Source organism: Pinus tabuliformis, chromosome 4_1 (genome assembly GCF_031772625.1).
Source record: "Pinus tabuliformis cultivar Carrire ecotype Pingquan chromosome 4_1, CPIR1, whole genome shotgun sequence".
Lineage (NCBI taxonomy): Eukaryota > Viridiplantae > Streptophyta > Pinopsida > Pinales > Pinaceae > Pinus > Pinus tabuliformis.
In genome coordinates this window covers 180275087-180301392 of record NC_142303.1, presented here as the reverse complement: position 1 = coordinate 180301392, position 26306 = coordinate 180275087, and positions in this window count along the sequence as shown.

Below are 26306 nucleotides of genomic sequence, written 5' to 3'. Positions count from 1 at the left end.
AAGTAAATAAATTTTGGAGACCCTTGATAAGAGAGTGACACATGGGTGGATGAATAATCAAACTATTGAATTATAAAAAATAATTAATTATGCATGACATGCCAAGTGTCACCTATGAGGACTCCTATAAAAGAAGGGGCAAGCCATGGGAGAAAGGACTTTTGGGAACCCTATTGTTGGATGGATGAGACGATGTTAGAGAAGTGATTACGAAACTATAGTGAGTTTGGTGAGGTAGAGGATTTTAGAGAGGGGACTCTTGAGCTAAGGAGTGCTCTCCTCTACCAGCTAGTGCATTCTTCCATTGTACAACCCCATTGCAGCTCGGGGGTCCGCAGGGAAGAAGAGTAGCCAAGGAATAGGCTGGGAGGTTAACCGGTGGGTCATTGCATTCGGATCAAGTACATCGTCATTCACTCCCAGAGGTGACCGACAATAAGGGAATACAAGTAACAGCAAATAAAGTGGAGTCTCATCTTCTGGTGAAAAATACATGTGTTGCAATATTATTTTGTATGATTACTTTATGGTCTTAGTTAAATATATGTAAATTCTATGATATGTTCAGTGAAATGAATTTCAGGAATGTGTTAGACAATGTTGAATAGATTTGAATTCTCAATGTTTTTCTCTTTTGGTTGTATTTTATTGTGATTTATTTTAAAATATATATATATATATATATATATATATATATATATATATATATATATATAGTATAAAACTGGTCATTACACTTGGTATAAAACTAGTCCTTACATTCTTGATGCATCTAGATAACTCAATCATATTTAATGTAATTCATATTCTGTAGGCTTCACATGAAAATAAGGTCTATGAATAGCTATATCAAAATCATGAATATTTACATCAAATTATTTTTTTTTCTCATACATTGCTTATCTAAAAGGTACTTCTCCAATTCCTCAAGTTCAAATAAACCTACAAATTTAAAATATGGTGCTTCCTCGTCATATGTAGGTTTTTCACCTAATTTTTGGATCATAACTATTGTAGTAGTTGTTTCACTTTATTCTACCGCTGACAACTATAATAATGTTGAATTGGTCAACAATTATTTGAAATCGTACAAAATGAAAAATGAAAATGAATGGAAGATAAATCTGTATTGAAACTTAATTTCCTACATGATGAAAAAAGAAAAAATTTAATAACACAAACTCATTAAAATAATACAGTTGGTGAGTTAAAAAATATAACACAAATATAAACAAAAGTCTTTGCATGTTCATTACTTGGAAAAATATGTTCACCACTAAACAGTCTATCGTTCTCATCTAATAACATGTGATTATATTTTTGTATTGGAATCAAATTATAATTGCATTAGATGAATGTGAGTCTGATGATAATATGACTCCTCTGATGAACACATAGGATCCTAGTGCATAGAGAAATTTTGTCTTTAGTTAACTAAGTAGATCTCATTTTACTTTCTTAACAAAAATCAATATTTTCAAAGAAAAAATAAAATAAACATAGTATATTCTAAATGGCGAAGATTCTTTTGTGACACAACAAAGTGAAAGGAGAAAAACAATTTCTTAAATAATCAAAGATATAAAGAAAATAGTTTATCTTTTATGGCTCAAATTTCTCGTAATGTCTAAATTATTCTTTATATGATTTAAATATATTTTTCATTCCTTGTAACCCATTTTCTTCTTCCATGATTAACTCCTTTCTGTTACCTTTATATTCTCTTTCCATTACTAAACTCACTTCATATTTTATTTCTTTCTTTTTCCTTGATGATGGGTGGAGTGTCCACTCGAATATTGGGCATTTCAAATATTGACACAATTTATTCCAAAACAAATATCAACAATGGTTGAAAATGTTGATGATGAAGTGGCCTATGATAGAAAGCCTTGTGAAAAGGAGAAAGATGATAGGATTCTTTTCAATAGGTTGATTAATGGATCATGTGATTTGCCATGAGACATCAAATGATCAAGCAATGTCCGAAATGTTGAAGGAAACTATCCAAGTATGAAAATTAATCATGTCAACATATATGACTTGAAATGATTGGAGTAAGGATTCCTTTAGGCATACTTTATATATTCATTTATTTGTTTATGATGGAATTCATGTATGATAATGATACCTAGGTGGGATATAATGAAGGAAGAAGCTTTTCATATGGAAATATTGTTATAATCCTTTTGATTCAACCATGAATTAGTATCTCATGATTGAGTCACATGACAATGAGTGAATGGGTAAAATAATCATGTTATGAATTTGTATAACACATGAAAGTGAATGCCAATAGAGCTAATGTGTGAGACCATATTGTTGATGGATATGGAAGGACATAATACTGCACAAGTTTCCAAATGTTTCCCTGCTTATATTGGTGTTGTAGACTTTAACCTTCTTGCAAACAGTGAGGATCACCTATAGAGGAGAGGGTTCCTAAGGTAATATAGAGTCGAGAATGAAGTTCCTTGTATTAATCCTAAGTTATAGATGGGAGGTGATTAGATGATGTGTTGAGGTGTTGGCTAAACCTTCCAACTGATGATGGTGGAATACATGGTATAGAAAAGTAGTATTTTGATATCAAGCGACAAAGATAGATTGAGTAGATGTGACCATGAGTATTGGAACATTGGTTTATTGGAATAAATATTTAGTTTCATCTTGTAATGGTAGGTATGTTAAGTAACCCATGTACATTGAATCATAGTTCCATTCCATTGAGAATGATTAACAACTAAAATGATTGAATTATTAGTTTGTTAATATTATACTGAGAACACCTCATGAATGGTATTAAATATTGAAATAAAGGTTATATGCATAGATACTCAATTTTATTTGGTTGATTGAAAAGTTTGGGTTGTAGGTAGAATGGTCTCAAATATGAAAATGAGTGTAATTCTGTAAGAAATATTAGGTGTTACAACACACAAGATCCAAACATTATGAGAAGGAATCTCATACTTGTGAAATATGATATTCTTTATGAAATAGATTTGGAATTTATAAGTTGTATTATTATGATTATATCTATGGTAACTGTATGTGTATGATACATGGTAGATGATGCCAACTGAATATGGAAACCCCGAAGAAAGGCCATTGTTAGGACAAAGGAACCCTATGATCACCACACGTTATATACTACTAGTAGATGTCTAGTAGTAAGTTAGTGCTCTCCTTACACGAGAAACCCATGACAAGGTGGATCACCTAAGGGATTGTTTAGTAGAGAAGGGGACATCTAAGCCTAGAGGGTGAGTGTATCAAGGAGGAGGAATCTTAAAAGTTCATATGGGACGGTGGCTATAATCTTGTGGGTGAGTTAGAAAGGATAATGAAACTAATTATTTCCTATGGAAGCCATTATATTGGATAGATGCATATTCATAGAGATAAGTATTAAATAAAAGATATATACATATTTTTGAATAGATGCTCACATCATGGAATTGAGAAATATTGTGCATAACATAAGTGTCTCTTGATAATTGCTATAATATGTATGCTGACTTGATTACTAATGTAGGAATATGTTGGAATGTTGAAGTTTGGTGGTATACCAAGATAATGAATAAAATGGAACTGCAAATACAATTAAAGAATGAGGAAAACAAGTGTTGTTAATGAGAAGAGAATATTTATGATTATGTTATTCAAAGGGGGATATGATAGATTGTCCTAATACTGAATCTCATTGATTAACTATACCTAATTATGACTAAATGTTCAATTTTGTTTAGCATGTATATTTTAATTACCATGCTTTATTTACACCATGAGGAATAAATTTTATGGTACATTAAATAATGTAAGTATGATCTTTCTTGGATTTAATAAAATAATAGAGCTATCTAATATAGGGGCACATAAGAAGGGGTTATGATAGCAGGAGATGGGAAAGGTGAGAGGGTACTAGTGGGTTATACATGCTAAATAATCCTTAGTTTTCCATTTTTCCAAACTTTACCTTGTTTCCTTCATCACAATGTTCCTTACTAAAAATGTAGAAACCTTAACTACCAATCATGGAATGCATGTGGTGGTGGTGGAGATGTACACCTTCCACAATTACAAAATCAAGGTGATAAGTACCTTCATCATGGGAATTGTGAGAGGAATGGTAAAACCTAAATTTTCTCACATTTTCTTTGAAAACAATCATGTCCCCACAATAAGGGGGGGAATGAATTCTCATGGGGTGTTGGGGAAGATGTGATTTTTTTATTCATTCATTAATCATTATACCCCCACACATGTGGTTGATGGGGAGGGAACAAAATCACGATTGGATGTAGGAAATTGATTGTAGAGAGACAATGATTCATGTATTCTTAGAGGCATGTATGTGAATAGTTGATAGTACAATACAATGATCACCTAAATGACATAATTAATTTTGGTTATAAGGTGAATGGTAGAGGCCATTTTTCATTCACATGAATGGTGTGTGACCATTATGAACTCATGCAAAGTATATTGAAGACAGATGCATGGGGCTAGACACAATAGAGAAGGAAAATAATATAGAAGAGAAGTAGGTTATAAGAGAAAAAGAAATAGAGGGAGAGGTAAATTCATTCTCTCTTGGTTGATGCTAACATCCACGAAAGTAGATTTAGAGGTATTGATTCATACTAGGAGGCTGATCAAGGAACAATAGGGACAATTTTGAATTCATGTGATGAGAACTACAGAAATATGTGTCAATTATGAAAATATATAGGGAAGAGATTCAAATGGTTAGAAGCTAATTCCTTGGAAAAGAAGTGAATTCTAGAGAGGGAGTGTTAGGTCCCTATAATACTAGTGATTCCCCCATTACTATTGTCATTGTATCCCTTATTGTTATTGTTGTGCCCCTATTGTCCCCATATTGTTATTATTGTGCCCCATAGAAACCCACTATTGTTATTTTTGTGCCCTTATATTATTATTTTTAGGCCGACTTCGGTTATATTGTGACCCCTTAGACTCTAATATATAGAAAGGAGGTTTTGTCATTTGTATCATCCAAAAATTGTTCATTTGTGCAATGTAAAGGAGGTTTCCCCTCGAAGAGGTTGATTTCTAAGTCGTTGATCTATCTTTTCTATATTTTTTTGAGATGGTTTCATAACATTTGGTATCAGAGCTTGGATTCTAGGATTTCACTACTCCAAACATGTCATCGTGGAATTTTCACTATAATTTTTTTTTCTCCAATGTTTCAGAAGTGAAAAAAAAACCCATTTGATCTGAAATATCTCTGAATCTTGAGTCCAATTTTCATATCTTTTTTGGCTATATTTTCAAATATATGATCCAAGGAAGTTAGGGTTTTTACAAGATCCCGAATTATATCTCAAACAAGTGACCTGGCGAAAATCATCATAACTCATTTTCTACGCATGAGATTGAAATTTCATAAGAAGTTACAAAAATAGGATGGACTTTAGTTTTGTGTGTATTAGCTTCAGATCCTAAGGTCAAAAAAGTGACACGTGTCACTTCGTACAAGCTCGCTCCACTGAACTAGTCTATAATCAAGTCATCGTGGGATATTTGGCATAACTCTTCATTGGAGAATCCAATATTGATCAGAATTGCGGGGTTAGAAAGAGTACTCAAAGGGTTACCAAAAGAAGCAATTTCAAACCTTGGAGATCCAAAATTACATAGATACAGTAGATTCAATATCGAGCTCCTACAAAGTGAAAAAATGTGTGTAGTTTTTTTTGAATTTTTGCATAAGTTTGGTTTGAAAAATTAGTTTGAAAGAATTCAAAGGGCATAGTGAAGCATTATCAGTAATTGATGCCCTGAAGAAAGAAAATGGAAACACCTAGTAATCAACTTGAAAGATCTAGCATGGATCATGAAGAAGAGGAAGAAATGCAACATGATATATCAAAATTACGAGACCAAGTGCAACAAATTTCACTCGCACAAAAAGTAACAGAAGCTAAGATGGATGGTTTAAAGAAAGACATATAAGCTAAGATGTATGGCATGGAAGCTAAGATGGGTGGTTTAAAGAAAGACATAGAATCTAAGATGTATGGCGTGGAAGCTAACATGGATGGTTTAAATAAAGGCGTAGAAGCTAAGATTAATGACATGGAAGCTAAGATGGATAGCGTGGAAGCTAAGATGGATGGCATGGAAGCTAAGATGGAAGATTTGAAGACAGATTTGACAAAGTTTCTACAAGAAATGCTTACTAATGGAGAAAGGATAGTAAAGGAAACCCACGGTGAGAACAAAATATATGTTAATCATGATTTCATAGACTTTAATGTTGGATCGAAGAACTACCATGTTCCAATGATCGATAGGAGTAAGTTTGATGGCAAGGATCTCATATCATGGATAATACAGATGGAGCAATTTTCGATCTCCATAATGTGCAAAAAACACAAAAGGTATGAATTGAAACTTTATATTTGGAGCCAAATCAGTTTGTATTGTATCGATGGCTTTTCCCTCGTAAACAAATTGTCACTTGGCCTATTTTACAGATGAAATGATAGCACATTATGAGGATAAAAAAAGCAACACCTTTTTTAGCCAATTGATAAATCTCAAACAAAAGGGTTCAATAATGGAGCACATTGAGGACTTCCAAAAATTGAATATAAGGGTAAAAGGTATTCCAGAGGAGTATAAGATTGATGTGTTCATAGGGACTTTAAAGGATAAAATCCAACATGAGGTTCACCTCTGGGAACCTGATTCATTGGAGAAGGCATTCAGGTTAGCAAGAAAAATGGAAAGCAAAATTATGGCAACAAGGAAGCCTACCACTCACAACCATAAAGATGGAAGTGTTGTTTCCCCTAAACATCCACAACCTACAAGGTTTACACCACAATAATTGGAAGAAAAAATAGCAAAAGGGCTTTGTTACAGTTGTGATAGCAAATACACTAAAGGTCATAAGTGTGCTGAGAAGAAATTATTTTACATAGATTGTGAAGAGGAGGAAGAAAAGGAACAAGAAATGTCAAAAGAAGAGGATATACACCAGGAACAAACCCTAGAGAAAGAAGAAATGAATCTGACCAAATCTTGTAATGCATTAGTTAGAATTACCACTCCTCAAACTATTAAGACAGAAGGGCATATCAAGAAGAAAAAGGTAATAGTGTTGATTGATTCGGGCAGTACCCATAATTTTATTCATTGTAAGATAACCAAGGAATTGAATTTCTTCCTATATCTAGCACCAGAGTGTCAAGTGATGGTTGCTAGTGGAGGAACCATAAATTGCTCAGGAAAGTGCCATAATATCAAGCTATCCATGGGCGACTATGTATTGAATAGACCAATGCTTTCCATTCCAATGGGTGGTGCTGATGTTGTACTAGGATTCCAATGGCTACAATCCTTGGGTACAATAGCTTTTAATTTCAAGAAATTTTCTTGAAATTTTCTTCGGAAGGAAAGGAAGTTGAATTAAGGGGTATCGTAGGGAAATCGGGAAAGATAATCAGCTCTAACGGAATGAAAAAGCTTCTAAATAAAGAACAATGAGGCATAATTGCACAATTATGTTCACTAGAGGTTCCCACATCGAAATCATCTATTTCTCCAGATCTCCAAAAAGTCTTGGACAATCATTCCAAGGTATTTGAGACTCCCAAAGGCCTCCCACCTATTCGTGATCATGATCATGCTATTCATTTGATTCCAAGAAGTGTTCCTCCAAACATTAGGCCTTACAAATATCCCTACGCCCAAAAGAGTGAAATTGAACGTATGGTTGCAGAAATGCTAAAGGCTAGTATAATTCAACCTAGTCAAAGTTCTTTCTCTGCTCCAGTAGTATTGGTTCATAAGAAGGATGGATCATGGCGCATGTGTCCAGATTATAGGGAAATCAACAAGCTCACTATTAAAGATAAAATTCCCATTCCTATCATTGATGAATTATTGGATGAATTGCATGGATCAATTTACTTCACCAAGTTGGATCTTTGTTCAGGATATCATCAAATCAGAATGAAGACTAAAGACATTCCAAAAATAACATTTAGAACTCATGAGGGTCATTATGAATTTTTGGTCATGCCTTTTGGCCTTACCAATGCACCTTTGTACATTTCAAGGTTTGATGAATTCCATTTTAAATCCCTTAGAAAATTTGTGTTAGTATTTTTTGATGATATACTAATCTAGAGTAGGTATTGGAAGGATCATGTTCAACATGTTGATAGGGTGCTCAAACTATTGGAGGAGAAACAATTATATGCAAAAATCTCCAAATGTTTCTCTGGAGTACAAGAGGTGGAATATCTGGGTCATATTATATCTCATGAAGGTGTGAAGGTAGACCATAGAAAAATTAAAACCATTAAGGAATGGAAAATCCCCACATCCATAAAGCATCTATGAGGATTTCTCAGGTTGACAGGGTATTAATGCAAGTTTGTTAAGAATTATGGGAGAATAGCAGCACATCTAACAACTTTTTGAAGAAAGATGCATTTTCATGGACTCCAGGAGCAACGAAGGCCTTTGAACATCTTAAAGAGGAAATGTGCCAAGCACCAGTCTTAGCTACACCAGACTTCACAAAAACCTTTATTGTGGAATGTGATGCCTCAAGAAATGGAATTGGTGTTGTTTTAATGCAAGAAGAAAGACCCATTTCTTTTGAAATTCATCCAATAAAATGAAAGTATTTACAGAAATCTATTTATGAGAGGGAAATGTTGGCAATACTACATCCACTTAAGAAATGGTGACCCTACCTAATGGGAAGACACTTCAAGGTAAAAGGAGATCATGATAGTCTTAAATACTTCTTAGAACAAAGATTATCTTTAGAACAGTAGCAAAAATGGGTCACAAAGATGTTGGGTTATGACTTTGAAATCATCTACAAAAAAAGGAAGCAAAATGTTGTGGCAGATGCACTCTCAAGAAAGGATGACGATGTGGAAGCATTTCTTTGTGCCATTTCTATTATCCAACTAGATTGGATAAACGAAGCAAGGGATGAATGGAATAATGACGAAGAAGTGTGGGCACTCATTCAAAAGTTACAACAAGATCCCAGTACACCTAATACATTTAGCCGGAAAAATGATTCGTTGTGCTATAAAGATCGGTTATACCTATGTAAGAATTCCCAACTCAAACAAAAGATTCTTAGGGAATTGCACATCTCTCCCTTAGGAGGGCACTTAGGATTTATAAAAACTTACCACAGGGTTAAGAAGGAATTTTTTTGGGATGGCATTAAATCAGATATTCAAAATTTGGTTGCGGAATTTTTGGTTTGCCAACAAAATAAAGTTGAAACAGTTAAGACCCCGGGTCTATTACAACCTTTATCCATTCCAAGCCAACGTTGGGAGGAGATTTCAATGGATTTTATCATAGGTTTACCCAAGTCCGAAGGAAAGAATGTTATCATGGTGGTAGTTGACAAACTTACCAATTATGCACACTTTTGTGCATTATATCATCCATTTAAAGCGGGTACAATTTCTACTACATTTATGGAAACAATTTTAAAGCTACATGGAAACCCAAAGATTATTGTAAGCAACAGAGATCCCATTTTCACTGGAAACTTTTGGACAAAATTATTTTCTTGTCTTGGTACTCAGTTAGCTCATAGCTCATCTCATCATCCTCAATCTGATGGGCAAATTGAGATAGTAAAAAAATGTTTGGAAGGATATCTTTGTTTCTTTGTATCTGATAAACAGACAGAATGGGTCAAATGGTTGCCTCTGGCTAAATGGTGGTATAACACTTCCTTCCATACTGCAACAAAAATGACCCCATTTATGGAAATTTATGGATATCATCCACCATCCATCACATCATATGTAAGAGCAAATTCTACGGTTCAAGCAGTGAAAGATCACATCGAGCATCAACAACAAGTTCTCCAACTCTTAAAGGATAACCTCACCTTAGCGCAGAATAGAATGAAACAGCAAGCAGATCAACATCGCAGCAAAAGAAGTTTTGATGTAGGTGATTGGGTATTCCTTTGGCTACAACCATATAAACAAATATCCCTCAAGCAAGCTAAGAAGGATAATAAATTATCACCAAAGTATTATGGTCTGTACAAGGTGTTGCAAAAGATAGGTACTATGGCATACAAATTGGAGCTTCCTGTAGCTTCCCAAGTGCACCTAGTTTTCCATGTTTCATGCTTAAAGAAGGTTATAGGTGACAAGCTCCCAGTTTAAGAAATATTGCTAGAACTTGATGAGGAAGGAAACATCATATTGGAACCTGAAGCAGTCAAACAAACAAGAACTCGACAGCTACAAAATCGATCAATTTTAGAGTATCTCATCAAGTGGAAGAACTTACCCATTGAAGATTCCACATGGGAGGATGAGAATTTTATACAGAAGCATCCAGAACTACTCAAGCGTTGACGAAAACACTTTTTTGAAGGAGATGAGCATGTTAGGTCCCTATAATACTAGGTATTCCCCCATTACTATTGTCATTGTATCCCTTATTGTTATTGTTATGCCCCTATTGTCCCCATATTGTTATTATTGTGCCAAATTGAAGCCCGCTATTGTTATTTTTGTGCCCTTATATTATTATTGTTAGGTCGACTTTGGTTATATTGTGACCCCTTGACTCATATATATAGAAATGTGGCTTTTTCATTCGTATCATCCAAGAATTGTTCAATTGTGTGATGTAAAGGAGGTTGCCCCCTTGAAGAGGCTGATTTCTAAGTCATTGATCTATCTTTTCTATCTTTTTGTGAGATGGTTTCATAATAGGGAGAACATAGAGAGATTAAAAAATTCGATTGGAAAGGGACCCAGGAAACGTTAAGAATGCAACAAGATGATGGAGCTTAGTGGAAAGAAGTCGCCTTCACTAAATGGGCCCGCAGGGTATTTTTGGCACAAAGTCTATTTTTAGACTATGTCTATTTTTAGACATATGGATCATGGTCTATGAGTTGCAGGATGTTGTTTATGGATGATTGGTCATGTTGGGAAAAATAGATGGACTTCTATTTCTGGTTCACAGCGGAGTGATCAGAGTCTATTTTTAGACTGCAAGGCTAAAAATAGAAAAGTCAAATATTATTGTCTCATAATAATATTTAGACTATAAACATTATCTTATCCTCTTGGAGCACTTCAGTTTGAGCTACAGATGTGGCACATGCAGCTGTTAGAAGGAAATACACTTTTCTTGTGGGTCAGTTGAGCTATTGCATGGAGGACTTTAGTTACAACTCATGCATGTGAGTTCTGTGGAGTTGATGGAGTTGTGTTCAGTTTTACTTGGTTGAACTAGTTGTATTTTAGTCTAACTGAAGAATACACTAGTGATGAGTTGTGTGAATTAAATTATTAATTAATTCACTAATTATTAACTCATAAAGCAATTGAAGAATACATCAGTTAACTCAGTGCATGTAAAGTTCAGTGGAGACTGGTGTTATAGGTTGAGATTGCTATCAGTTGTGACTATAGTTGTGCACGAGATCTTGCACAATCAGTGGGATTGAGTAATGCCAATGAGAATTGAATGCTGTGGGCCAATACCAAGGAATTATAGCCTGTGCTCATGTGATTTTCATCAAGCATTGTGCAGTGGAGGCAGGCAAAGCAGCGGAGGAGATTTGAACCTGTGACTTGTTCGGATCTGAGCTAGTTTTGTATGTGACAGGTGGAGATAGTACTGAGTACTTTTGAGGAGTATTGTACTATGTATTGTTACATGTTCTCAATCATTAATATACAAATAGTGTGGGGTTTTCAGCTGTAAGCTTTCCCCGGGTTACATACTATGTTAATGTGTGCATGCGATTGATGTTTCATTGTTTTTAATGCTGCTCAATTGATGATCAACGTAGAGGAGATTATGTATTCTGCATGTATTCCGCAATAGTGTATAATCGGGATAATCTCTGTGAATAAGTGTTTATTATTCAAAATTTCTACATGGTATCAGAGTTGTTGATCATCAGTTCTACTATTCAGAAAGTGTTTACATTCTATTTCTCCAGGCAGAGTCTGTAATCGGGCCAGGTAGCCTCTGGATTCATCCTTCCTTTGGAAGGTGAGATATCTGGTAAAAGCCCATACTTTAAATCTTTGTACGAGAAATACTTCGTTCTCACGAATCTTAGATCAGAGGCGGTTGAGTTTGGAGCTGGTGGAATTCGAATTTGCAGTAGTGTTTCCTTGGTATCAACGTGGCAATGTCTTTCAACGGATTGTGATTGGAGTATGCTCTTGAGGGAAGCTCGAACTATATTGCATGGAAGGATAGGATGGAGGCAGTGTTGGATGATAATGGGCTGAAGGAGTTCATAGAGGCTGATGTCCCAAAGCCTACTAATACTGCGCAGGTTGATGCTTGGCAAAAGAAGACAGCAAAGTGTCGAAGGATTCTGTTGGAGGGCATGAAAGATCACATTGTATCTAGCCTGCATGGAAATACTTCTCCAAACTTGATGTTGAAAGCATTGACAGATCTATTCCAAAGCAAGAGAAATCAGGGGAAGCTGGTGCTCAAAGATAAACTCAGAAACATCAAATGTGAGAAGGGAAACAGTATGCCCAAGTATCTCACGAAGTTCACTCAGTGCAGAGATGAGCTGGGAAGTGTGGGGGTGACTGTCAATGATGAGGACTTGGTGAGCTTGTCTCTCCTTGGTCTTCCAAAGAGTTGGCATTCCTATCAGGACTCTGTCAATGATCGGGAGAAATTGCCAGGATGGGAGAGACTTTGGTCAGATCTTGTGCAGGAGGAGATCAGGCAGAATACCAGGGACAGATCTTCATCAAAGGGACCTGATGAAGAAAATTGAACTTTGGCTTCCAAAGCAAAGAAGGGGAAGAACAAGAAAGCTTCTCAGTCTGGTGCGAAAGGCAAGAAGCAGGACATGTCCAAGGTGAAGTTCTTTCACTGTCACCAGCACGGACAATATGCCACTAATTGTCCACAGAAGAAGAAGAACAAGCAAGCTGTTGGATCTGCAGTAGAAGAGGCTCTAGCCTCACAATTTGAGCTTGATTTTTCATTGATCACATGCTTGGTTTCAAGTTTGATGGGATCGGTGTGGTTCTTGGACAGTGGTGCATCTTTTCACATGACAGGAGATCGAGATTTGTTTTTTGATCTGGAGGACAAAGATCTTGGAGTGCACATCGAGATGGGCAATGATAGTAGATACAGTGTGACCGGTATCGATACCATTTCCTTTGAGAGGGAGTCTGGTAAACCCTTCGTATTGAAGGAAGTGATGCATGTTCCAGGATTGAAGAAGAATCTTATCTTTGTGGTGATGTTATAAGACAAGGGATATGATGTTGTTTTCAGCGAGGGAAAGGCTTTCTTGCACAGAAAGACAACTGGAGAAACCCGGAAGATAGGGGTTCGAGTGAGGAACCTTTATCAGTTGCATGTAGATGGATGCGCAGCAATGGCATGCAAGGTGGAAGGATTGGTGAGCCGGGATGATGGCGAGCTGTGGCACAGGAGATTGGGTCACCTTCACCATGGAGCCTTGAAGATACTGCAGCAAATCACTATAGGGCTTCCTAAAGGCACTCTTGCGCAGTTAGATTAGTGCAAGGGGTGTACTTTGGGAAAGTTTGTGAAATCCACCTTTCACGAGAAGGATAGTCACGCCACGACGATCCTTGAGAGAATTCACATAGACATGTGTGGACCTTTCTCAGTAGCTTCGACAGCAAAACACGGGTATTATGTGATTTTTGTTGATGATTTCTCTCGTAAGTGTTGGATCTTCTTCATGTAGAAGAAGAGCGAGACATACTCAAAGTTTTGTGAGTTCAAAGCACTGGTCGAGAAGGAGTCGAGAAAGAAAGTGAAGGCTCTTAGGAGTGACAATGGTGGTGAATACATCCCTGGTGAGTTCAAGGATTTCTGTAGTGCAGAAGGGATTCGAAGAGAGCTCATAGCTCCCCATAACCCACAGCAGAACGGGGTTGCTGAGTGGAAGAACAGAACGATCGTGGGTGCTGCACGGGTGATGTTGCATGATCAGGGCCTACCCCTTCACTTGTGGGCGGAAGCATGCAATACTGTAGTATATGTGCAGAACCGTTGTCCTCACAGGATACTTGGCATGAGTACACCTAAGGAGGCTTATTCTAGTAAGAAGCCTGATCTTTCTCATTTGAGGATTTTTGGTGCTAACGTTTACATGCATGTGACGAAGGATGCCAGGAAGAAGTTGGAGTCGACCGCAGAGGTTGGGATATTTGTGGGGTACACTGATACGCCCCACAAATATCGTGTGTATTTTGTAGACAGTGGTAAGACCGTTGTGCGATGGGATATAAAATTTCAGGAGGAGAGAGCCATGAAGTGTTCGCTTGAGAGGGAGTCACACTTGCATGCAGATGAGGAGCTATTAGTTCCTAAGGATGAGCTTCAAGACGTGGATCAGCCACAGGACGAGGTTCATGGAGTGGAAGAGACCACTCATGCAGCACCAACCATCAGAGGGCGAAAGCGCTTGACAGAAGCTGAGCGACTGGCTCAAGATGCAGAGAAAGTTGTAGGACCACCTACAGCCCAACGCAGGCAGAGACAGTCACCTGATCGGTACACTAGATACATGGCTTTTATGAGCAAATGTGTTGTGACTGAGCCATCCTCTTTCGAGGAAGTTGTGGAGGATCCCGCATGGGTAGATGCCATGGTGGAAGAGTATGATTCGATTGTCAGAAACAGTGCATGGAAGATTGTTCCCAGACCAAAAGGGAAATCAGTAGTGGGTTTGAGATGGATCTACAAAGTTAAGTCGGTAGCTGATGGGAGTGTGGAGAAGTACAAGGCAAGATTTGTTGCCCGAGGGTTTTCACAGATAGAGGGGATCGATTATGAGGAGACCTTTGCACCTATCGTAAGGTATTCTTCCATACGGACGATTCTTGCTCTCTCAGTGTAGATGGGATGGCACATTCATCAGATGGATGTGAAGGCTGTGTTCCTCAATGGAGTCATTGATGAGGAGGTGTACATAGAACAGCCCGAAGGTTTTGAGATCTTCAGCAACGAGTCGCATGTGTGTAGGCTCAAGAGAGTGTTGTATGGGTTGAAACAAGCACCACGTGCTTGGTACACACGGATAGACAGCTATTTCACTAGACTTGGATTCTCCAAGAGTGAGTCGGATCCTAACCTATACCAGATTGTGGGGGAGGGTAAGTTGCTTATCATTGTACTTTATGTAGATGATTTGATTCTAACATGTGATGAGCTGTTGATACTTTCATGCAAGGATGATCTTGCTAAGGCGTTTGAGATGAAGGACTTGGGCCTCCTTCATTATTTCCTGGGATTGGAAATTTGGCAGTGTAATGATGGACTATTTATTTCTCAGGCTAAGTATGCTTGGGAGATACTGGAGAAGTTCAACATGCATGGCTGCAAGCCTATTGATACTCCTCTTCCTGGAGGTTGGAGGAAGGAGGATGCCACTTCAACAGAAGAAGTGGATGCCACTGTTTATCGACAGTTGGTGGGGTCGCTTATGTATCTGGTCAATACACGACCCGATATATGCTATGTTGTTAACCAGCTTTCACAAGCTATGGTTAAGCCAACCAAGCTCTTATGGAAGGCAGGAAATCATGTATTGCATTATCTTAGAGGCAGATCGGGATATGGATTGTGGTACAGACAGGAGGATGAGGTGAAGCTATGTGGCTTCATGGATGCAGATTGGGCAAGGAGCCCAATAGACAGAAAGAGCACATCAGGAGGGGTCTTCAGTATTAGGTCGACAACAGTTTCTTGCTACAGTAGGAAGTAGAGATCCGTGGCACTTAGTTCAGCAGAGGCTGAGTATATGGCAGCTAGTTTGGCTGCATGCAAGGCTATATGGATGAGGAAGATCCTGGTCGATTTGTTTGGTTCTTACTTGGAGCCTACTATGATTTACTGTGATAACCAAAGTTGCATTAAACTCTCAGCTAATCTTATATTTCATGATAGATCTAAGCACATTGACATCACGTACCATCATATCAAAGATTGTGTGCAGCGGAGAATCATGTTACTTTCATACATTCCAATGGAGGATCAGGATGCTGATATCTTGATGAAGGTGCTCACAAGGAGCGAATTCAAATACCACTGAGGCAGGATAGGGGTTGCTGATAATCCATATCTTGTTGAGAGGGAGTGTTGAGAATGAAACAAGATGATGGAGCTTAGTGGAAAGAAGTCGCCTTCACTAAGTGGGCCCACAGGGTACTTTTGGCACAAAGTCTATTTTTAGACTATGTATATTTTTAGACATATGGATCATGGTCTATGATTTGCAGGATGTTGTTTATGGATGATTGGTCATGTTTGGAAAAATATATGGACTTCTATTTCTGGTTCACAGTGGAGTGATCAGAGTCTATTTTTAGACTTCCAGACTAAAAATAGAAAAGTCAAATATTATTGTCTCATAATAATATTTAGACTATAAACATTATCTTATCCTCTTGGAGCACTTCAGTTTGAGCTACAAATGTGGCACATGCAGCTGTCAGAAGGAAATACGCTTTTATTGTGGGTCAGTTGAGCTATTGCATGGAGGACTTCAGTTAGAACACATGCATGTGAGTTTTGTGGAGTTGGATGTGGAGTTGATGAAGTTGTGTTCAGTTTGACTTGGTCGAACTAGTTGTATTTTAGTCTAACTAAAGAATACACTAGTGATGAGTTGTGTGAATTAAATTATTAATTAATTCACTAATTATTAACTCATAAAGCAACTGAAGAATACATCAGTTAACTCAGTGCATGTACAGTTCAGTGGAGACAGGTGTTAGATGTTGAGATTGCTATCAGTTGTGACTATAGTTGTGCATGAGATCTTGCACAATCAGTGGGATTGAGTAATGCCAATGAGAACTGCGTGGTGTGGGCCAATACCAAGGAATTATAGCATGTGCTCACGTGATTTTCATCAAGCATTGTGCAGTGGAGGCAGGCAAAGCAGCGGAGGAGATTTGAACCTGTGACTTGTTCGGATCTGAGCTACTTTTGTGTGTAACGGGTGGAGATAGTACTGAGTACTTGTGAGGAGTATTGTACTATGTATTGTTACATATTCTCAATCATTAATATACAGATAGTGTGGGGTTTTCAACTGTAAGCTTTCCCCGGGTTACATATTGTGTTAATGTGTGCATGTGATTGATGTTTCATTGTTTTTAATGCTGCTCAATTGATGATCAACGTAGAGGAGATTATGTATTTTGCATGTATTCCGCAATAGTGTATAATCGGGATAATCTCTGTGAATAAGTGTTTATTATTCAAAATTTCTACATGAAATATGTCAAGCAATGTTATGTAGAATCCATGGATAGAATCTAAGGAGGAAAGCATAGTGTGGGTTGAACGACCAAGCAAGGAAGCCTTTAAAAAATTGAAAAAGTTCAAGAACTAAGTAAATGTTGTTGGAGTTAATAGATATTATCTATACCCTCTATACACACATAAAGGGAGAGCTCGAAGAATTTTAGGGGAATATTGAGTAGATAAGGAAGGTATTCTCCTTTTTCTATGTAAGGAAATCAATGTGCCACCAAAATAGTTGTTTTGTTCCAAGAAAAAAAATTAGTGGTGAGACAATGGGATAGGTAATTGTTTTTCCTAAGATAGAATAATTTCCATAAAAATGTTCTAATTCTCCTTAGTGGTATCATAGCCTCAATTGGGGTGGCCTAGAATAAAAAGAATAAGAACAATAGATTGTATGGTTGGGTGGAATATTTATCTACCTAAGTTAATGTTGGCCTTAAACTTTCAAATAGATAAGTTTTTCCTTTAGTTTGTTTATTCAATTGATTAATACACTACACTTTGGTAGATTATTTTAGTATTTGAATGTTGAATGTTGAATATTGCTATAGGCTTACTATTTATTCATAATGGGAAATCAACATTATATGTGTCAATGTAATTCTTGTAAATGGATTTTTATATGATGGTACAACATTTTTACTAACTATCATTATCTCTATTTATTTTTGGATGTGAGTGTGCTAGTAAACATCCATAACGTTATATCTTGTGTTGAACATGCTATGTGAATCAATATTATGGCTATATGATACCATTAAGGAATAACCAACTGTGGATAGAACATATGCTTTCTTTGATAATGTTATGCATGAAACTAGATGTATATATTCTCCCTCGTCTACTTAATCATACTCATTTACCTTGTAATCTTTTTTTATTAAAATAAGAACTCACTTGTTATGCACAAAACTAGAGGTAAACCAAATATAGACCATTTTCAATAAATATTTTGATTGAAATTAATGTAACAAAAATTTAGATATAAAATATAATTGTGTAAGGGAAAATTCCAAAAGACATAGTTCCTCTATACCCCAGAGTTTTGAAAACCAGGGTATCCATGAAGATTTTTCTTTCTCCAAGTGCTTCTTGAACATTTTAGATAAAATTTATATGTAGAATGCCTCAAATTATTATTAAGAGTGATCACGCTGATTTTTTTGTTTGCATGTATGTTTTCATCTGTGGGATATGAGGATAAACTCTTTAATTAGAAGCTTAATTGCAGTACTTGGAACTAACAACAAATTTGTGCACACATGATCAAATCAGTGTACACGTACATGTTTGTGTTGGTTTAGATTGGATTTCAATCTTGGAGAGAGTATATAGTATTTTTTCAGTGGAGAAAGACAATCTTGTAGCTCCAAGAAAAACCTCTTTTACGGTGAAAATTTTGACTAAACAATTTGTACACAACATATTTAATCCCTCTAGAAACCTAATATATCTATAATACATACACACACACACACCCATAACTTTTTAATGTCTTTAGTTTTTTTAATGTCTGCCAAAGGTTAAATATCTCTCCTCTTCATGGCTACCATATATATGAATAGGATGTTAATGATTGTTGATGTCTATCAGCACCCAGTAAAGAAAAACTGCATTCAATCTATGTATATAAAATGGCTCAAAATATCTCCTCCACCTTCATCTCACTAATGAAATTTATTTGAAGTAGATAGTTTCAAATTTATTATTCATTTTCTTAAATTCTCATTTTAATATAACCCTTTTCGTTTCAATCATGAAAGTTTGGATGAAAGTCCTTGTTTTGATAATACATATATTTTCAATATATTTGGTTATTTTTTTTAGTAAGATGTCTTCAAACATCCATTCAATTGTGTTCTAGCTGTATTTTTAAAAGGCCAGCACCTTACTATTCCAAAACTAACAACAACTACTTTATCGATTCCTAGTAGAAACGTAATCAATAAAATTTAACAATTTTAGCAAAATTTGATTTTTAATAGGGTGTCTTCTGGAAACGGTCTTCTCGTAGAGTTTTTCAAACTTCCAACACCTTGGTATTCAAATAGTAAAAACTAATTTATCATTTCTTTGTAGAAATGTAATTTACATAGAGTGTACATTGAAGTTAAAGGGTAAGTAACAAAATAAACGATGGAATTTGGGTTGTATTGATTTTGGAACATAATGGATCACTTTTTTGGAATAGAGATTTTTAATTTTTTCACATATGTTTACTTAACAATGAGAGGAAGATGAAAAGAAATAATCAAACATCATTTATTTTAATGGGATTGAAATTCAAAAAATCTATTATCTAAATAATATTTGAAAATGACAAGTATATATCAAAAAATAAATAATTACATATACCAAAAACCAATTAAAACATAGACTTACATGTACCACTGTACATTGATTCTTGACTTATTAATTCAAATTTCACTACTTTGTGAACAACCTTATACCACTATTCTCAATCTTGACTTCTTAATTCAAATTCTACAACGTTGCAAAAAACCCTTGTATATGATTATGACTAAAGATATGCAAACTTGGAAGATGGCAAGAGAACTATTCAATATTTAAATATACATGACAATAAGAGACTTGAATTTTTAAATAAAAATGAATTATTCTTTTATGACCATTTGTTCCAAAAAATCATGGTCATTTTCTCGAAATAAATCCCAATACCTTGAAATACGGGCGGAAAACACCTTTTTTACACCGAATGGGGAGGGAGAAATAACTATCATAAATACCTATTCTTGAAAATTAGGGCGAATGGAAGGTTGTAACTCCTAATTTCAAGGGTTAAATTTACTTGTTTTACCCTTTCCCTTAAAATAAGGTGGGCTAACATCCATACCTAATTTTTTATAAAATAAATTTGAGGCAATTTGTAGCAATGTACTATGGTACAAAATATTTTCCCAATAAAAATTTAAAACCCTTAATTCCACCCAAGGGTGAAAATTACCCCTAAAATTTTCCATGCCAAGGGCTAGGGCCTAGCCCAACCCATGGCCATGGTTACGACCCTTAGTAGCACATGTCCATATGCAGAAAGCCAGAGCAGAAAAAGAGTCAGGGGCCAGCCAAAAGGGCCAACCCCAATCCCTATGGGCCTCATGTGACCAACCGTGCAGGAATGGAGGGGGGCTAGCCCCAAGGTCATCTGACCCATTATATAACTAGGAGCAGAACAGAAGGGGGGCCATCCCATGGTCACAACCATCACCATATGTCCATGAGCACGTAGTTGGAGGGGCCAATACCTAGGGGCCGAGCCAAGGTCACATGCAAGAGCATAAGACAAGGGTCGTACACTAGAGAGGGGGCTAGACAAAAGCCTTGGAATCTCTTCCCCTTATGTGGTCGCATGGTGCCACGTGACTAGAATTGTCAGGAATGGGGTCTTAAAGGCACCCTTAACAATCCTACAATTTTTCCCGTTGAGCATGAATTGTGCCAAGTTTGGTGCACTGGTTCTGCATTTTGGTCACTCGAGCCTAGTTGAGGCTGAATTGTAGGATGGTTATCTGCAAAATTTGGGAAAAGGAAGAAACAAGCATAACTTTCTCAGTTTGTTGCCAAATGAGGTGAAAAAAGAACCAAAATAGGGATTTTTGACAGTGTTGGATCCATTGGAGACATTAGTTCTGCTATTTGAGTAGTGTAAAGTATGTAAAACACACTTTAACAATTTTTAATGAAAGAGGCCCTACATTGGAAGTTGGATCAGGAGATGTAACCCAAGAGAGGGGTGAACTCCTTTATCATGATTTTTGTTATGTGTTGTAGATGTGCTTAATTGTCTCTGTTTAGCTGTAAAATTTGGTTTAAATTTACTTGTTTATGTCTTTAGTAAGATTATCCTCTACCCAAAACCCATAAAAAATTAACTTGCAAATTGTTTAAAAAATCTTCAAGCTTTTACACAAAAATCATTTTGGTATCAGAGCATAGGTTTTATTGTGAAGATTTAATTTGTTTGCAAGTATATTTTCTGATGCTTAGAAAGTTGAAGATCAAAATAGGAGAAGGAGAACTTGTGGAGACAAGATCTCAAATTGTTTCAAGGAGAACAAACACTCCTCAAGCTTCAATAGTCATGGAACATGAAGAGGGTCCTGAAGAGATGTTTGAAGATGAGAAGACCTTCAAAAAATCATTCTTTGAGATGTCAGAGATGGTTAAGGTTCTGTATGAGGAGAGGAATTCCAAACTATATGGAGAGAGGTCAAAAAATCATGGAGAAAAAAGACTTAAGCCTCCAAAAGGAAATGGATGAAATGGTGACAAACCACCACCTTCACCTTCATCGTCATCCTCATCTTCATATTCAGCCTCATCTTCTTCTACTGCTACTACCCTTTCAAAAACACCTCCAAGTTCCCCAAGAGGTCATGGTAAAACCCCTTTGCTTAAGATTGATATTTATTTTGAATTTCATATTTACAATGAAGAGGTAAATGCAAAAATATTAGGCAATTGGATTCGTCAAATTGAAGTGTATTGAAAGATACAAAGAACTGAAGATGATGACACCAAGATTCATCTTGCTTCTCTTATATTGGAAGGTGCAGAACTAATTTGGTGGGAATCCAAAACTCAAGAGGACATGAAGAAACATGGTAAGGTTTTATCCTCTTTGAATTATCTTTTTATTGAAATAAGAAGGCAATTGTATCCATTAGTATGCATGCAGAAAGATATTATGGATTGGCAGAACTTTAGGCAAGCTAAAGGGGAAAATGTTCAATCTTATACTCAAGAATTTAGGAAAAGAGCTTCGATTTTGGGTATATATTTATCCACACAAAATACTTTGCTCAAATACAGGAAACTCATTTAGAGGCAAGAGGGAAAAATGTTTCTAAAGAAACCAGTGAGAGTTCCTTTGAGTCGGGAGAAAAAGGAAAAGGTAAGTTCAAAGGAAAGGGGAAGAAGAATGCTTCCATCAATATGGAGAAATATAAACTCACATGTAAACAATGTTCTAAAGAGGGCCATGATGAAGATCATTGCTGGAAACTTCATCTAGAAATGAGACCCAAAAAGTTTAAGAACAAGGAGAAGGAGAAGACAATTGCAACTACACAATGTGATTTAGGTTCAAATTCTAGAGATGAAACAAAGATCACATCCATGGGTTTGAAAGGTAAGGACATTGCAAGTACTATTTTTTCAAATTGTCTCAATGAAATTCAAGATGAAAAATAAGAATAGATCCTTTCCATGTTAGAGTTATTGCAAAACATATGAAGAAAAATGCATTGTTTGATAGTGGTTCATAAGAAAATCTTATCTGAGAAGATATTGTCAAGAGGTTGAATTTAGAAACCATTCCTCATCCTAAACCATATCCTTTAGGTTGGGTATGTGAGAATGGAAAATTTCAGGTGACAAAGAAATGCATACTTAGATTTGCAATCACTGCAAACATTCTATATGAGGTAGAGCTTGATGTAATTCCAATTGATATATGTGGTATTGTTTTGGGAAGCCCATATATATATGATAGGAGAGTTAATTTTCATCGTCATGAGAAAATATATCATTTTTTCAAGAATGGGATTGAATACGATGTTAGAGAACACAACAAGAAGTTGAATGAAGCTCTTGTAAATGCAGGACAAATGAAGAGGATTGTTAATGCTAGTGAGAATTTAGCATTCTTTATGATCAAACATGAAGGTGCTGAGGAATCTAAAGCCTTTCAAGGATATGATACAAGTTTGAAATATGATTTCATTGATGTTTATAATTCATGTGATAAGATGTTTCAGGAGTCTAACATGTTGCCTCCTAAAAGAGGTAAACAAAATGAAGTAAATTTGTGGCAGCATGCATCATTGTTGAACATTGATGTGAATAAGATGTTAGTGTTAGAGAGTGCATGAATCAAAGAGAAAATGAAAAAGCAAATTAACAAAGAGGAAATTGGTTCCAAAAAATTTTCTTGTGGGTTTCATAATGTGTTAGCTTTGAAAAGAGATGGTGCATGGCAATGGCGATCACATTTGGTCAAGATTAGAGCCAAGTACAAGGCTAGACATGGTAAGCAACGTCATGATGGCAGTGTTCAAGGTGAGAAGAATTTGAGATTGTTTAAGTTTCCTTTCATTAGAGCCCAAGGAGGGAATGTGTTTATTCCTTCAAAGTCAGTTTACTATTTTGTATACAATGGGAAATTGTAGCAAGATGTTATTTATGACAACAAGACAAGGACTCCAAAATCAAGGAAAATGATGTGTTTTCATGAAAAGCTCAAAATGTAAAATTCAAGAAAAGTTTATTAGATTGAGAGAAGAAGGGTGAGGGAGTTGTACCCTCATCTATTTGTTCATTGATAAAGAGATTTTAGAATTACAAAAGCTTCCAATGGGGACGAGTGATCTAGTGGATCAAAATAATGCTGAAAATTGAAATTGTGCAATAGAGCTCGAAACATATATGATTGGATATGTCTCAGCAATATGAATCCATCACAACTCATTTCACTCAAATCCAACATCAGATGCTCCCAGAAATGAGTTCTGATCATTTTGGGAAACAATTAAAAATTTTGGAATTTGAGTTGAAGCGATGCCTAGCCAGCAATCCATACTGCTGACTGGACCATGACTCGGTGGGTGACTGGTCCTAGATTAGCAAATGGTTGGTCAACACCTAGCGTAGGAGTATTGGTTGTGGCATGGAAAGTTTTTATTGGTTTATGGCTTGGTTGAAGTGGCCCAATGAGGGAGTTCCACATGGGCCAACCAGTGGTGGCCTCCTCATGGTGGACAAAATTTGGGTTGAGGGCCGAATAGCGCCCCCGAAGGATCGAAACTGAGACCTATCGCCAAGAAGCAAAGTCCAACACCAACATGCCACATATGATTCTTGTTATACAATGTGCAACAAACATTAGTAAATGTTGTAGTTGCCACATTTTTTTGGGGGGTAGGCTAAGCCCTAGCCCCTAACCACCCTTGTGCCTCAGGACCATGGGTAGGGTGCCAAGGGCTAGGGCCTAGCCCAATGCGCGACCATGGTCACAGCCCGCAACAACACATGTCCATACGCAGAAAAAAAAAGAGAATAAAAAGAATTGGGGGCCAGCCACAAGGGCCAACCTGAAGCCCTATGGGCCTCATGTGACCAAGATCATGGGAATAGAGGGGAACAACCCCAAGTTCATATGACCCACTATATAACCAAGAGCGCAGTAGAAGGGGGGTCATCCCATAGTGACAACCACCACCATATATCTAGGAGCACAGAGTTGCAGGGGCTCGCCCTAGGGGCCGAGCCAAGGTCACATGTAGGAGCATAAGACCAGGAGCACACACCAAAGAGGGAGGCAAACAACAACCTTGGAATCTTGGCCCCCTATGTGGTTTCATGGCACCACGTGACCAAAATTTTCATGATTGAGGGCTTAAAGGCATCCTTAACGATCTTACAATTTCACCTGCAGAGCAAGAATTATGCTAGATTTGGTGCACCAGTTCTTCATTTGGGCGCTCGAGCCAGGTTGAGGCCGAATTTTAGGATGGTTAGCTGCAGAATTTGGGAAAAGGAAGAAACATGCATAGCTTTCTCAGTTTTTTGCCAAATAAGGTGCAAAAAGAACCAAACCTGGGATTTTTGATAGTGTTGGATCCAATGGAGACATCATTTCTACTATTTGATTATTGTAAAGCATGTAAAACACACTTTGATAATTTTTAATGAAAGAGGCCTTGTTATGGAAGTTAGGCCAGGAGATGTAGCCCAAGAGAGGGGTGAACTCCTTGATCATGATTTTTGTTATGTGGTTTAGATGTGCTTAATTTTCTCTATTTGGCTATAAAATTTAGTTTAAATTTACTTTTTTATTTGTTTAGTAAGTTGATCCTCTACCCAAAACACATAAAATTTAACTTGTAAATTGTTTAAAAATATTCAAGCTTTTGCACACAGATCACCCATTGCATCTCATTATTGTAGAAGAACCATTCCAACAATGGGACTTACATGTTATTGGTGAGACCATTCCACACTCATCGAAGTACCACCACTACATTCTCATTGCTATAGATTACTTCACACGGTCAGCAAAAGTGGTCCTCTCAAGCAAGTGAATGATCAGGAAGTCATCAATTTCCTCAAGCATAACATTATTACCAGGTTCAGAATTTCGACTTCACTTGTTTTTGATAATTCAACTTAGTTTTCGTCACTTAAACTTTAGGATTTTGCATTATAAAATGGCATTATATTGAAACATTTAGCTAACTATTATCCACAGGGGAACGGTCATTCTAATTCAACCAATAAAAACCTTATATGTATCATCAAAAAGACTATCTTATCTAAACAAAGGAACTAGCACAATTCTTTGGTGAATGCTCTATGGGCTAACCATGTCACACCTAAACCTTCTCTAAAAACCTCTCCTTAATTTTTGGTGTATCGAAATAAGCCATCCTACCTCCAAACATTTACTTTCCTTCCCTTCAACTGTCACAAGAATCTCAGGGTAAGCCTTGTCTTTTGGTTTAGAGTAGGATAGATACACTCTTGAAGTTACAAGAAGAAAGGAGGAAAGAAAAAGAAAAATTTTCTCTTCATCAGAACCATATCAAGAGATGGTTTGATAAGAAGTTTGTGGGGAAGAAGGAATTTAGTGTGGGTGACCTGGTATTGAAGTGGGACAAAGCCCACAAAGAGAAGGGGAAACACACTAAGTTCCAGTCCCTGTGGATCAGACCATTTGTTGTTCATGAGAATCTTGGCCATCACACTTATCATCTCCAATATTTGGATGGGAAGACTAACTCTCTTCCTCTAAATGGCCAATATTTGAAGAAATATTTTCAATAACTATCTAGGGTTTTTCCCTACCATATGTACATATTTTGTATTTTGTTTGTTTGTTTGTCATGTTTAGTCTTTTTTGTAGTATTTTTTCTTTTTGTATAAGCCTCGTGTGTAAGTGTGTTTTG